This window comes from Nicotiana tabacum, chromosome 11 (assembly GCF_000715075.1).
Source record: "Nicotiana tabacum cultivar K326 chromosome 11, ASM71507v2, whole genome shotgun sequence".
Taxonomy (NCBI): domain Eukaryota; kingdom Viridiplantae; phylum Streptophyta; class Magnoliopsida; order Solanales; family Solanaceae; genus Nicotiana; species Nicotiana tabacum.
This window is the reverse complement of record NC_134090.1, coordinates 9,001,077-9,015,870: the sequence shown is the minus strand read 5'-3', so window position 1 is coordinate 9,015,870 and position 14,794 is coordinate 9,001,077.

Sequence of the window (14,794 nt, the reverse complement as noted above, 5' to 3'; positions counted from 1 at the left end):
TCGGACTGCATAGGATCAGTAACTCCCTCCGGGTCCTCTAACTGCATCTCCAAATCCTTTGACTAGGGGACAATAGCGTTGCGGAGCATCTGGATCATCTCCTCAGCACTATGGGTAGTGATAGTTGGCTCCTCAGACTGGCCAGTTGCTGGTGCCTCATGCTCTGTTTCCTCTGCCATTGGGACTTGCTCCTTCATGAGCAAATCCAGTGGGATGTCTCCAGCAGAAGTAAACCTCTCTACCTCCTTCTTCAGCTAATGCACTGACTCCTTTGAGGCCCGGGTCTTCTTCATCTTCTTCATTTGCTTGCCCAGATCCTTGATGGCATTACCTTGTGTATCCAAAGTCTTCAGGATCGTCTTTTGGTTGTCCAAGAGATTCTTCTAGTTTTCCAGAAGCTCCTTCAATGAATCCTCAACTTATGGAGGTACTTAAAGTTGTGATGGGGCTGACTGTGCTGCTACTGCACTGGATAAGACAGACAACTTTGATGTAGCTGCCTGCATCCAGTTGTTGATGCTGGATAAAATTTGAGAAACTCGCAGTGCAGTTTGAGGGTAAGTGGAAGATTAAGGCACAGATAATGGCACTATGACGGATTGCCCGGATGAAGGAGAAGGCATGGCAGTTAAAGGACCCCCCTGCTGTGGAAGGCTATGACCCGGAAGTCACTACTCTAGGCTCTTTAGACTGGCCAGTGGAGATAGTAGCTTTACCCTTTCCTTTAGGGTTGTCCAGTCCTTGGAGGTTGTACCAGGAGAAGGGATTTTTAGATTTTCCTTTGTGTCATAATGCTTTTTCTCAACTCCTTGGTTTTCAAAATACATGGTGAGGAAGTTGGGGTAGGGGTAGGATCTTTCTTCCTTTCCAACTGCCTTTGTGATATGATAGTACATGAGGTTCCCCACATTGATAAGATACCCTGTCATGATGGAGGCTATCAAGACTGCCTGGGTGAGTGGAAGGACATTATCATGCTGACATGGGTCCAACCGGCTGCATACAAATGTGGACCACCCTTTGGCTTCAAAGTTGAGGGTGTTTTTGGATATTGGGACTCCAACTGTGAGCCATGCCAGTGTCATCCCTGGGGTTAATATCTCTACCAACCATGGATGGGTTGTTTCATCTAGTGCCAGCTTCACCAAATATTGCACGGCTTCTACATCCTCAAAATCGGCATATTCATTCAACGTGTGGCCATAGTCTTCAGGATCGCCTTTTGGTTCTCCAAGTCACAGCGGTGCCCTTTTTGATGTGTGCAACGTTTGCATAGAACTCTTTGAGAAGGTATTCATTAGCATCCGGAACTTTGTTGGTGAAGAACCCTATTCTCTTCTTAAACTACCTCTTGACATTTGGATTGTGGGGAAGGAGGTCTCTCTTTATGAATTGTCTCTCAAGGGTGAGTGACCTTTGGGGCCACCATTCCCCAAACTTCATATAAGCTATTTTGCTCACAAATCTATCGGCCCACACCTCGGGCTTTATGGACCTGGCCAATCCCCCAACATTGGTGTCACCCCCTCTCCCGTCATTCGGGACCTCATCATCATCAACTGTAATAGGGGCAGCTGGTGAGGCCAAAGTTGTAGCAGGTGGGGAGGATGGTGCCAAAGCCTTACTACCTTCATCTGAGTTATCAGACGACTCAGAAGAGGAGGTAGGTTAATCTAGTAACTAGAGTCTCTCCAGGAAATTTGTGGGGACATGTGTTGGCACAAAGTCTCCTTCCGAAGCTTTCCGGGAAGGGACATATTCACTGGTGTCAGAATGGTCCACTGCTCTATCCGCAGCTTTGATGGAGGCTCTTAACTTTCCAATCGATTTTTGCACTGCTAGGGGTATCTTGGTCTTTCCTTTACCCCTGCGTCGGGAGAGTTCTGCCCTCCCTTTAGATGTATCACCTCTACCTCTGGAATGGACCATTATCTACAGCAAACAAACAATCAAATCTAGTCAGAATAAAGCTTCAAGCATATGTTAAAATAGTACAAATGAAATGCAGATACTGCTTCTCGGAACAAGACACCGCGGAACGCAAAAGAGTGAACGCAACCACAGAAGGCCTATTGCGGACCGTGAAAAAACGAATGTGGCTACGAAGAGGTTAGGTTCAGAATACTAACTCTCTGATCTTGGTCGAACATGGACCGTGAAACAATGATGGCCGCCGCAAAAGACCAAACGCGGACCGCGTAAAAGTGGTCGCGGCCGCGAAAGCAATTATCAGACTATCTGAAGTTCAAAAGCGTGATTCGCGAAAACAGAGGCACGACCACGAAGAACCAATTGAGGACCATGTAAAAGTGATTGCGGTCGTGAACTCGCATCAATAATCAGTATTTAAAAGTTAGGGTTTCGGGGACCGCAAAAACTAAACGCGACCACATACCCTAACGCGGACCGCGAAAAACTGACCGTGGTCGTGAAACTCAAACGCGACTGATACTGATGAACACATTAACCTAGGGTTTTCGCTAAGTGTGCAAAAATCTGTTCAATTAGCATTCAAAGTTACTAACTTCATTCCCCATTAGGTATGTAAACATTACTCACATTTATTTAAGCAGTAATTTTAGATTATGGGATATATTTAACTCTAACTAAAAACTAAAAAGAAAAATTAAAACAAAAAGAAAATAAAAGAAACAGATAAAATATATTCAAATACTTGAACATACCAGTTGTGAAATTTTAGTAGGAAAAGAACTCTTGCTTAGAAAGAGATGAGATTGAGAGCTAGAGAAGATGGACAGTACTTTTGTGCGGTGAAACTTAAGGGTTCGAAAAGAGTAAATGGCTTAAGGACCCCCTATTTATACTTAGCAGATGTGGAACCCACTGCCTTACTTAATCACGGCCGTAAAATTCTATCGCGGTCCGCGCTTTGTTACCTTATGTAGAGCATCTTCAAGCATTTGATTGCGGTACGTGAAATATTGACCGCAACTGCCAAATTACCGCGGTTTGTGAAAATGTGAACGCGGCTGCGAATCATGAAGGGGCCTTGATAGACAAACTTCAAAGAATTGGTGTTTTTCATAAATTAGCTATGCAGTCCGCGTCAAAATTGTGCGACCGCGAAGTGGTCACGTGGTCCGCAAAATTGTGGGTGCGATCCGCGATTGTTTTGCCCCTTAGCCAACTTTTTGCCTTGTCAATTTTCGGCACTGCACAACTAATTCCTATACACACTTCACAACCAGTTATTCCAAAAAATGCCTAATCTAAGAAGAAAATCAAAAGAAAGAAAAACTCATAGGTTGACTCCCAAGAAGCGCCTGATTTAACGTCGCGACACGATGCATGTTACCATCATTCACTTGAAATGAACCAATGCCATAACGTGGCTATCATCAACCTTACCAAGGTAGTGCTTCACTTGATGCCCATTGACTCTAAAGATCTCACCGTTCTTATTTTTAAAATCTAGAGCACCAAAAGGAGTTACATGTAGCACTTCAAAGGGACCGCTCCATTTTGACTTTAACTTTCCTGGAAACATCTGTAACCGAGAGTTGAATAATAGAACAAGTTCACCTTCTTTGAATTCTTTGTTCCGGATATACTTATCATGTAGGTATTTCATCTTGTACTTATACAATGACGAACTGGAGTAACCATGGAACCGGAACTCATCAAGTTCATTTAATTGCTCAACCCGAATATTGGCAGTTATATGCCACTCTAGGTTTAACTTCTTCATCGCCCACATGGCCTTATGCTCTAATTCCACCGGGAGGTGACATGCTTTACCAAATATCAAACGATACGGGGACATACCAATTGGAGTCTTGTAAGCTGTTCTATAGGCCCATAAAGCATCATCAAGTTTCCTTGACCAATCAGTCCGGTTTGTATTGACAGTCTTGGATGGAATACTCTTGATCTCCCTGTTGGAGACCTCAACCTGTCCACTTGCCTGGGGGTGATAGGAAGTTGACACCTTGTGAGTGACACCATACTTGGAGAGTAAAGTGTCAAAGGCTTTGTTACAAAAATGAGAACCCCCATCACTACTGATGGCCCTTAGGGTGCCGAATCACGTGAATATATTTTTCTTCAAGAAGGTCACCACACTCCGTGCTTCATTGTTGGGCAAAGCCACAGCTTCAACCCACTTGGAGACATAATCCACAGGAACAAGAATATAAGTGTTCCCACATGAACTCACAAATGGACCCATAAAGTCGATACTCCACCCATCGAAAATGTCGATCTCAAGGATGGTAGTGAGAGTCATCTTATTCTTCTTGGAAATCCCACCGGCTATTTGGCACTCATCACACCACTTGAAAAGCTCTGTAGCATCTTTGTACAAGGTAGGCTAATATAATCCAAAGCTTAGGACCTTTGTAGCAGTTCTCGCCCCACCAGAGTGACCACCATAGGGCGAAGAATGACAAGCTTCAAGAATACCCAATTGCTCTTCTTCTGGAACACATCTCCGAATAACACCATGAGTGCAAATTTTAAAAAGATATGGCTCGTCCCAATAATAATCCAAGCAATCCCGTTTGAGGTTCTTCCTTTGGTTTGAAGAGAACTCATTCGGGACAATTCCGCTCACAAGATAGTTAGCCACATCGGCAAACCAAGGAATCCCGGTCAAAGACATGGAAATGAGTTGTTTATCCAGAAATGAATCATTAATCTTAAGGCCATCATGGGGCATCCCCTCCTCTTCCAAACGGGACAAATGGTCTACCACTTGTTTTCACTCCCCTTCCGGTCAATGATTTCAAGATCAAACTCTTGTAGAAAAAGTACCCACCTCATTAATCTAACCTTTGAGTCCTTCTACTCATCAAATAGCGAAGCGCTGCGTGATCGGTGAGGACAATCACTTTGGTACCCATGAGGTACGGGCGGAACTTTTTCATAGCAAAGACAATGGCTAAGAGTTCTTTCTCGGTCACCATATATTTTACTTGGGCATCATTCATGGTCTTGCTAGCATAGTAGATCGGATGGAATATATTGTTAATTCTTTGCGCCAATACCGCTCCTACCACCACATCGCTAGAATCATACATGAGCTCAAATGGTAAGCTCCAATTTGGTGCGGTAATGTTGGGAGTGGTAGTCATCCTATACTTGAGTAGCTCAAAAGCCTTCATGCAGTCATCATTGAACATAAATTTTGCATCTTTTTCCAACAACTTGCACAAGGGGTTCACCACCTTTGAGAAATTCTTGATGAACCGACGGTAAAACCATGCATGCCGTAGAAAGCTCCTCACTCTTTTGATGGAAGTAGGAGGAGGGAGTTTTGATATCACTTCAATTTTTACTTTATCCACTTCAATACTATTCTTGGAGATTTTATGGCCGAGGACAATGCCTTCATCTACCATAAAGTGGCACTTCTCCCAATTAAGCACCAAGTTGGTCTCTTCACAACGTGCCAAGACTTTATCAAGATTACCCAAACACTCATCAAAAGAATCCACCACAATAGAGAAATCATTCATGAACACCTCAAGGAAGTCCTCCACCATATCCGTGAATATTGATACCATTCACCGCTTAAAAGTAGTTGGTGCATTACATAGACCAAACGACATCCTTGAGAATGCAAATGTGTCATATGGACAAGTGAAGATGGTCTTCTCTTGGTCTTTAAATGCAATAAGAATCTGGCTATACCCGTAATATCCGTCCAAGAAGCAGTAATAAGCACGCCTGGCTAACATATCCAACATTTGATCAAGGAATGGAAGTGGAAAATGGTCTTTTCGAGTCACTTTATTGAGCTTCCTATAATCCATGCATACCCTCCAACAGGTGACAATTCTTGTGGGGATCAACTCATTGTTGTTATTTGTAATCACAGTCATGCCCCCTTCTTTGGGACACATTGTACCGGCGAAGTCCATGAGCTATCAGAAAGAAAAAAAGAGTGTGGTTCGCTTGGGCTAGTACTGCATCAGGTGCGAGCCACACCTCCCCAGGTTTGGGGCATGACAAGAGTATCACAAAAACTCACACACACACATTGCACATAACTCACTTAGGATCGGATCAATCCCGACTCTCTTAAAAATAGTTAAACAAAGTTACAATCACACAATTTAAGGTACTTATTTAAGAGCCAAGAACTGAGCCTAGGCGTCACAACTAAGGCACTCACCACTCTCAAACCCTATGCAGTCAAGGAAAATGTCAACATTGCACTATGACTCAAGATTCTTTATTCCTATAAAACTAAAATAAAAAAATTAACTACACCTGGTTCAATCAAAACCCTGGGAAAAGAATCGTGAAGAAAGAAAAACCAAGAGGGAATTACTACACTACCTAAGAAAGTAAAATAAAATAAAAAACATATTTTTGGATTTTTAATTTTTTGGCATTTTTCTCGTTCGACTTCAAATCCCTCAAGAAGCCAGTCGATGAAATCCATCGTCGGGAAGAGTAAAAAATAAACACTTAATTACTAACTATTACAAGCTGATAGAATTCAGAGTTATAATTTACAGACCATATAGTCTAAAGAAAATAAGAAACAAATCAAACAAAACCAACTGGCAAATAAAAAATAAGTACAAATACAATCAAATGGGAGCACTCAAACCCAAACTTAAGAAATTGCATCGTCCCTAATGCAAAGCAATAAAACAAGAGTGAAAAAGGTAACTCCCTGAGGCCTGCGGCCTACAACTCATCAACACCCTCAAAGGGAGCAGGTACTCTTCAACATTAGAAGGAATAGAGTTGGACTCCTCATCCGGTGGCATCTGTACTCCATCGACTAAGCCCAACCACTGCTGAGTGACTGCAGAGAGGGGATGGTCCTCCTGCAGCTCTGCCATGTCAACCCCCCCCCCCCATCAACATGAATGCGCATATCAACAAATAGCAATTGTAGTGTCTCCTCAACACGAACAAATCGTTGATCTGCAGGAACAACAGCAGCGGAGGGGGTGGGTCCATCATAGTGGTGACATCAAAAGGCTTAAAAGGCCGCATAATCGGTATTGTCCGATCATAATAGTACTCCTCCTTCACTTGGTGTGTCTGTAGAAGCCACGTGATAATGCTCGGGAAATACAGGCGGCAGGCCCCAAGTGGTCGAACTCGAGACATGTGCTCAAGCATAATTTTACCCAAATCAAACTGCATCAGAGTCAAAATAGCATAAATGAGACACACCTTCAACCGACAGATGTCAGTGTCGTTCTGGGTAGGAATGATCTTTGCATTAATCAATCGAAGAATGACTGTGGCGAGACGTTGGAAATGACACTGCTTCATGTCTTTGTGGAACTCATTATCATCTCATGTCCATATGGAAAGAGACCCGAAACACTGACTCGAAACGCAAAGCGCTGGTTCCGTAGCTTACCAACGGGGTCTATCAGTATAGAGAAGATATGACTAAAAAGTTTCTTGGCAAATACTTCTCAGCTGTAAAAATAGTGAAATTCAGAAGGGAAATTCACAACTTCTCCCAGACGGACACTGAAACAATTTTCGAGGCTTGGGAAAGATTCAAGGAGATAGTGAGAAAATCACTTCATTCAACCAGTTGTCGTCTAATATCAGGATAGGGGGCCGATGCAGTAACCTCTGGAATAACTTATAAGAGTTCTCTATGAACCCATGATTTGATTGATTACCCGTGAAGAAAAGGGAATCATTTTGCCTCTCACCTCTACTTCATATACGACATCTAAATTGGCCTCGGGTTATAAGTTAGCATAGAATTCCTTGACCATATGCACATTCACCTACTCACTGGGACGGGACAAGTTTTTAAAACCCAAGTATCTGATGTTGTTGTAAATCCCCGAGTATTTCCTGGCGAGCTTACCATCATCAATACCGACTTCCGGGTTGGGACTCGCTGCTGGAACAAAGGTATGGTACCACATCCTAGCATGAGCTGGCACAGCCCGTAGGCCATACTTTCAACCTGGCACTACATCCGCATCTGGATCAATGCGCTCTTCTTCTTCCTCCACAATGTTGGGGAGAGGTGCCCTCCTACCTCCTCGGCGGCTACTATAGGCATCCTCAGAGGAACTTGTGTTAGAAATTTTTCTAGGGAGGCGAGACATTGTATCTGCACATGACGAACAACATTAGCCATAACACTTAAAATAAAAACAAGAACAAATGGGGTAACCACCCCACACTTATGTTATCGGCATGTTCACAAGTACAATATATATCGGGGTTTCAAACTACCGCATTGAAAGCACGCCACATGTATTCAACAACCCACCCGACCACCGACATAACATTACAACAACATAACCATGGACTAAACTAGTGTAAAATACAAAATTAAGAAGCTAAACTAGTCACTAAGAAAAGAAGAATAAGAAGTTAGTTTAATTCACTACTAACAAAATAAAGATACAGTACAACACTACACAAGTGCATACATGAATCAGACACCCCATTTAGCACCTAGCAACACATTAACATGGGGTGGTCAATCGATGAGCACTCGGAGCCAACATGATAAAGTTTCACAACATAAGAACATGATCTTCCACCCCACAATTATCATCAAACATCATATTATCTCATAATAAATTTTCTCTAATTAAGCACAACTTCACCTTCTATGTCATTGAGGCTTGTATCAAACACATTGTATTCATCAAATTTAACCCATAAGTCCAACTTCAGTTGGTCTAGGACTACTACACAATTTTATTTCACTAAGACATTTCCCCATTTTATTTCAATTCAAAGTGGGTTAGAATCACCATACAACCACATCAAATACACCAGTCACCACAACCACAATCACAACATTACTACATCTTTACAATAGCACAAAGTGCACAACTTTTACACAAAACTTTACCAATTTTCAGCCACATGGGCACCCCCATCAAAGTTCACCATAAAATTCTTCCAACACCATAAAAACACACTTAAGATCACCCACAATCATAAGAACAATGAAAATCCCCACAAGTTTATGCATAAGTTTCGATCAAAATAGAAGAAAAATAGCAAAAGAATAGCAAAAAAATAAAATACCTAGGGTTAGAAGACTTAAACTAATAGTTAACTAAAATCTACAATTAAATACTAAAAGAAAGAGAAGAAGAACTTACCTTGAAATTGGAGTGGTAAAGGTGGGAAGTGGGAGTGGAAGAAAGGGATTTGGAGTGTGAGAGAGGGAGCAGTTGGAGATGAAGTAAAATGAAAGAATGGAGCAAATAAGGGAGGGGTCGGGGGTGCTAGAGTTTCAAATTAAATTTTTTTAATTGTTTTTAAATTTGCACTGTCACGTCGCTAGGTGCGATGCACCATGCGGCACGGTAGTGGGGTTTTTCAGAGAGTCGATCTCTGACATATTTTGCCCGTTTGTCCTAACGCAGTGCCCTACATGACACCCCATGTGACGCGCTAGGACACTTTTCTTAGAGTTCTTATTGTTTTCCCTTCTTAGCTTACGGGTCGCACCCCAACTCTATTATTTACTTATTCTGTGTCTGATTCATGCTCATACCTGTTCAAACAATTATAAAAACCCCTAAACTCTAATAATCCTAAACTAGAATTATATAACTATTCTACAAAAGCAAGAAAAAGGGTTAGAAGTAGTTCTAAGTAATAGTCGTCAGCTTGACTCCGTCACTTAGGCTTATTTGATCACGATTCTAGAGGATTGCTTGTCAAATCCTCCAACAATGTACGATTTCAACCTGTGTCCATTCACCTTAAAGCTTTCATTCCCTTCTTCATCATGTATTTCAATGGAGCCATACGGTGATACATGTTTCACAACATACGGACCTATCCATCTTGATTTAAATTTTTCGGGGAATAACCTAAGTTTATATTGCATAGTAAGATTTTGTCCCCTTCATGAAACTCAAGATTAATCAGGTGATCATGCTACATTTTTGTCTTTTCCTTAAAAATCTGTGCATTTTCATACGTGTCCAGTCTAAACTCCTCCAATTCGTTCATATGCGCCAATCTGTGTTCACCAGCAAGACTAAGATCAAGCATCTTAATTTTCCAATAAACTTTATGTTCTATCTCAACAGGTAGGTGACACGATTTTTCATACACTAGTTTGAATGGTAAAGTCCCTATGGTTGTTTTGAATGCAGTTCTGTATGCCCATAGAGCTTCATCCAACTTTACAGACCAATCCTTACGAGAAGCACTAACCATCTTTTCAAGAATTCATTTAAGTTCACGGTTAGCCACTTCAACTTGCCCACTAGTTTGGGCATGGTACGGGGTTCCTCTTTTGTGTGTGACCCCATACTTAGACAACTATGCAGAGAACTTCTTGTTCACAAAGTGTGACCTATTGTCACTGATAATCATTTGAGGTGTCCCAAAGCGAGTAAATATGTTCTTATGAAAGAACTCATACATCACCCCAAGCATCATTGGTCCTAGTAGGGATTGTTTCGACCCATTTATAGATGTAGTCAATGACTACTAGGATATACTCATATGAATGAGACCATGGGAATGGGCTCATGAAGTCAATGCTCCAGACGTCAAAAATTTTATATACCAGAATGGAGTTGAGTGGCATCTCATCCCTCTTGATAATGTTACATGCCCTTTGACACTTTTCATATGCAGCTACATATGCCCGTGCGTCTTTGTACAAAGTAGGCCAACAGAAACCGGCTTCTATGACCTTTGCGATAGTGTAATTTCCACTATAGTGTCCTTCAGCTGCTCCATCATGACAATGAGAAAGAATGCTTGACATATCTCCTTTAGGAACACATCTTCGAATCACACCATCTGCACACAGTTTAAACAAGAAAGGGTCATTCCAAAAATAACTTTTTACCTCACCTTGAAGCTTCTTTCTTTGATCATGAGAGAAGCCACGAGGCCACTATCCACTAGCCAAAAAGTTGGCTACATCGGCATACCAAAGCGGTCTTTTGGAGACTGCAACAATGGAGAAAATCTTCTAATCAGGGAATTCTTCTCTTACGTCAATTGTTTCTACTGGAGGTCCCTCAAGTCGAGATAGATGATCGGAGACTTGATTTTCTGTGCACTTCCTATCTTTGATCTCCAAGTCAAACTCTTGGAGCAACAACACCCACCGTATTAGATGCGGCTTGGACTCCCTCTTACTCAACAAATATTTCAAGGTTGAGTGATTAGTGTGCACAATCACTTTACTCCCCACCATTTATGATCCAAACTTGTCAAAAGCCAAAATCACAGCAAAGAACTCTTTCTCAGTAGTGACATAGTTGACTTGAGCATCATTCAACGTCCTGCTTGCATAGTAAATGGGCCTAAATATTTTAGGTGTCACCATAATAGGAGCACTCACAAGCTTTTCCTTTATCAATTCGAATGCTTTTAAACACTCCATATTGAAAACAAACTTGACATGTTTTCTTTAGCAATGCAATCAACGGCTTGGTAACGCTAGAATAGTTTTTGATGAACCTCCTATAGAACCCAGAATGTACAAGAAACTCCTTAAATTCCATGTGCTCTTCACATATGCCGGTAGAAGGAGCCTAAAAATTACATCAACCTTAGCTCTATCAACTTCAATTCCATGTGCAGTCAATTTGTTGCCCAAGATAATTTCCTCTTTCACCATAAAGTGACACTTCTTCCAGTTAAGAACCAAGTGAGTCATACCGTTCAAGAACGAGCTCTAAATTCTTTAAGCATCCTCAAATTCATCTACAAAGAGGGTGAAATCATCCATGAATACTTCCAGACACTTCCCGTTTAAATCGAAGAATATAGACACCATGCACCTCTGAAAAGTGGCAGGTGCATCACACAACCTAAACGGCATCCTCATATAAGAAAAAATACATGACGGGCAAGTGAATACAGTCTTCTCAATATATTCTAGGGAAATGGGTATATGATTGTAACTTGAGTACCCATCCAAGACATAGTAGCATCCATGTCCAGCCACTTTTTCGAGCATCTGATCAATAAATGGAAGTAGGAAGTGGTCTTTCCTTGTGGCATCATTCAGCTTTCTATAATCAATGCACATTTTCCACCAGGTGATTATTCTTGTGGGGATCAATTCATTGTCTTCATTCTTTACCACTAGCATGCCCCCCTTCTTAGGTACAACTTGCACTGGATTAATCCACTGGCTATTAGAGATGGAGAAAATCACTCCCCCATCTAGCAATCTGATGATCTTTTTGTGCACTAACTCCTTCAAATTTTTGTTCAACTTGCATTGAGGCTGGCACCACTACTTGTTATTTTCTTCCAACAGGATTTTGTGCATGCAAATGGTTGGACCGATTCCTTGAATATCATCTATACACCATCCAATGGCCTTCTTGTGCTTTTCAACAGATCCACCAGCTTTTGCTCATGTGTACTTGTCAAGCCAACAGAAATAATCATAGAAAATTATTAGTTTCAAGAAAAGAATATTTCAAGTGAATGGGAGGACTTTCAGTTCTACATTAGGCTTAGAAGCCTCCTCTTTTAGTTCTTCCTCATCAACTACTTGATCCTCAGTTTCAAGGGCTTCAACCTCTTTCTTTAGTTCAGGATCTTCATCATCCATTGTACTAGACTGAGTAATAAACCTCTCTAGAGTATCCCTCACAAGCTTGTCAAACTTATATTTTTCTGCCAATTCCCCTACAACATCTAACTTGAAGCACGAGTAGGTAGATGCCTCATCACTGGGGTATTTCATAATCCTTTTAATCTAGAGCACCATTTTTTTATTGCCCATTCTGAGCATAAGCTGCCCATCGTAGATATCAAGGATAGCTCTGCCTGTACATAAATATGGTCTCCCTAGAATTAGAGGTACCTCTTTGTTCACCTTTATATCCACTACAATAAAGTCTACGAGGAACACAAATTTGTCCACCCGCACTAGAATATCCTCAATGATTCCTTCAGGTAAAATAGTGGTCTGGTCAGCCAGTTGTAGGGACACTAGTATTGATTTGATTAATCCAAGCTCACCTTCTAATTTCCTGAAGACAGACAGAGGCATTAGATTTATAGATGCACCAGAATCACAGAGGGCCTTGTCGAATTTCTCACTCCCCAACAAGCATGGTATGGTGAAGCTTCCTAGGTCCCCACACTTTTGGAAAATTTTGTTTTTCAATATGGCACTACAGTGGGCGTTCAGCTTGATGATAACTGTGATTTCTGCATGTTTTTTTATACCCATTCTTACCTGAGCTTTTTGTATTTATTGCCATATAATAGTCCCAAAATGCTTACAAATGACACTTGATTGCAGGTTTGAGCGACAAGATGACAAATACTAAAGATAGGCTCAAAAAGGAGTGAAATCTGCCAAGTGTCAAGAGACAACTGAAAGGGGGGATCAAAAGGCCCTGCGCGGTCCGCACTGTTCTGTCACGCGACCGCGCAGGAGAGTTCAAAAGCTGGGCATATCCAAGTTCAACCTGCGCGGACCGCACTGCTTTGCCACGCGGCCGCTCAGAAAAGTTCAGAGGCCATGATATTTTTAAGATAAGTTGCGCGGTCCGCGCCCAGTTCCAACGCGGTCCGCATCCCTTTTTGTGCGGTCCGCACCTAAGAGAAACAGAGAAGCAATCACTCGAGACAAAAGCCTATGCGACTGCGCACCTAATCAGTGTGGTCCGCGTGGATGAAGTTCATGCGGCCGCACGTCACTTTTGTGCGGTCCGCGCCCCCCAGTACCAGATGCAAGTAATGAAGACCTAGAGCCCTACGCGGCCGCGCGTCAATTGTGCGCGGTCCGTGCCAGACCCTCAGGGGTATTTTTGTCCAGTTTTTCCTGTGTAGTATAAATAGAACATTTTACTTTTTAGCAGTGAGTTTTTGGAAAAGGCGGTTCGAGAGCAGAGAGCAGCTGAACTCGTGTTACCCTATTATCAGCCTATTTTGGGCCATTTCTTCTAGTTTTAAAGTGGAATCAAGTAGATTAACATTGTAGTTAACTATTATGTCAATTTCATCTATTATTTCTTTGATTTTTGTTACTACTATGTCTAGCTAAACCCATTAGCTAGGGTTGTGGCTCAACCCTAGTGTGGGAAATTGATGGGTGTGATTGTTTAGTGCATGAATGATGTTGAGTGTTTGCTATTTGGATTAATCTTAAGTTTTCACTAAGATTTGGTGGTTGCAAACACTATGTCTAGCTTAGTGGGTCTTGACTCTTCTTGAGAAAGAGAGTCTATGACCTCAAGATTAACTCCAACAAGGAATCGGGATGGACCCATGAGAATGGTAGTCCCAATTAACGGGTTAAACCTCGAGAGAGTAATTACCCAACTTGAACCATAAGTTGCTTGGGCAAATTAGCCTACCCAATTGGTCTCGAGAGAGTCAATTGGGCAAAATCACTCTCTCTACCGAGAGGTGTGAGAGTGGGTGTAAAAGGTGCAACGGTTATAGCATAAGCCCCATATTCGTCATTCTTGCATTAGGAATTTCTACCCGTTAGTGGACCGCCTAGGTAAATGCTGCATCCCTAGTGCTTTTATCTATCTTGCATACAATTTAGAATCATAATTTTTGCATAACCTAGTTTTACAACTGTAGTTGATAAATTGTAGCTCTTAAACAAAAGAAAACCAAAAATGTTAGAAGATCAATTATGAGCTAAAACACTATCATAGACCATACAAATACTCGACTCCAATTTGAAGTTCCCTGTGGACAATCGACCCCGATATCGCTATTGGGTAAAAGTATTAGCACCCACTCATCCTTAGGTTAAGTCTGCTACGATCACTTTTTGGCGCTGTTGCCGGGGAACTTTACGGTGTTAACTATCTGTGTAGCTAGTATTGTGTTTTGCTTCTCTTTCCTTCTT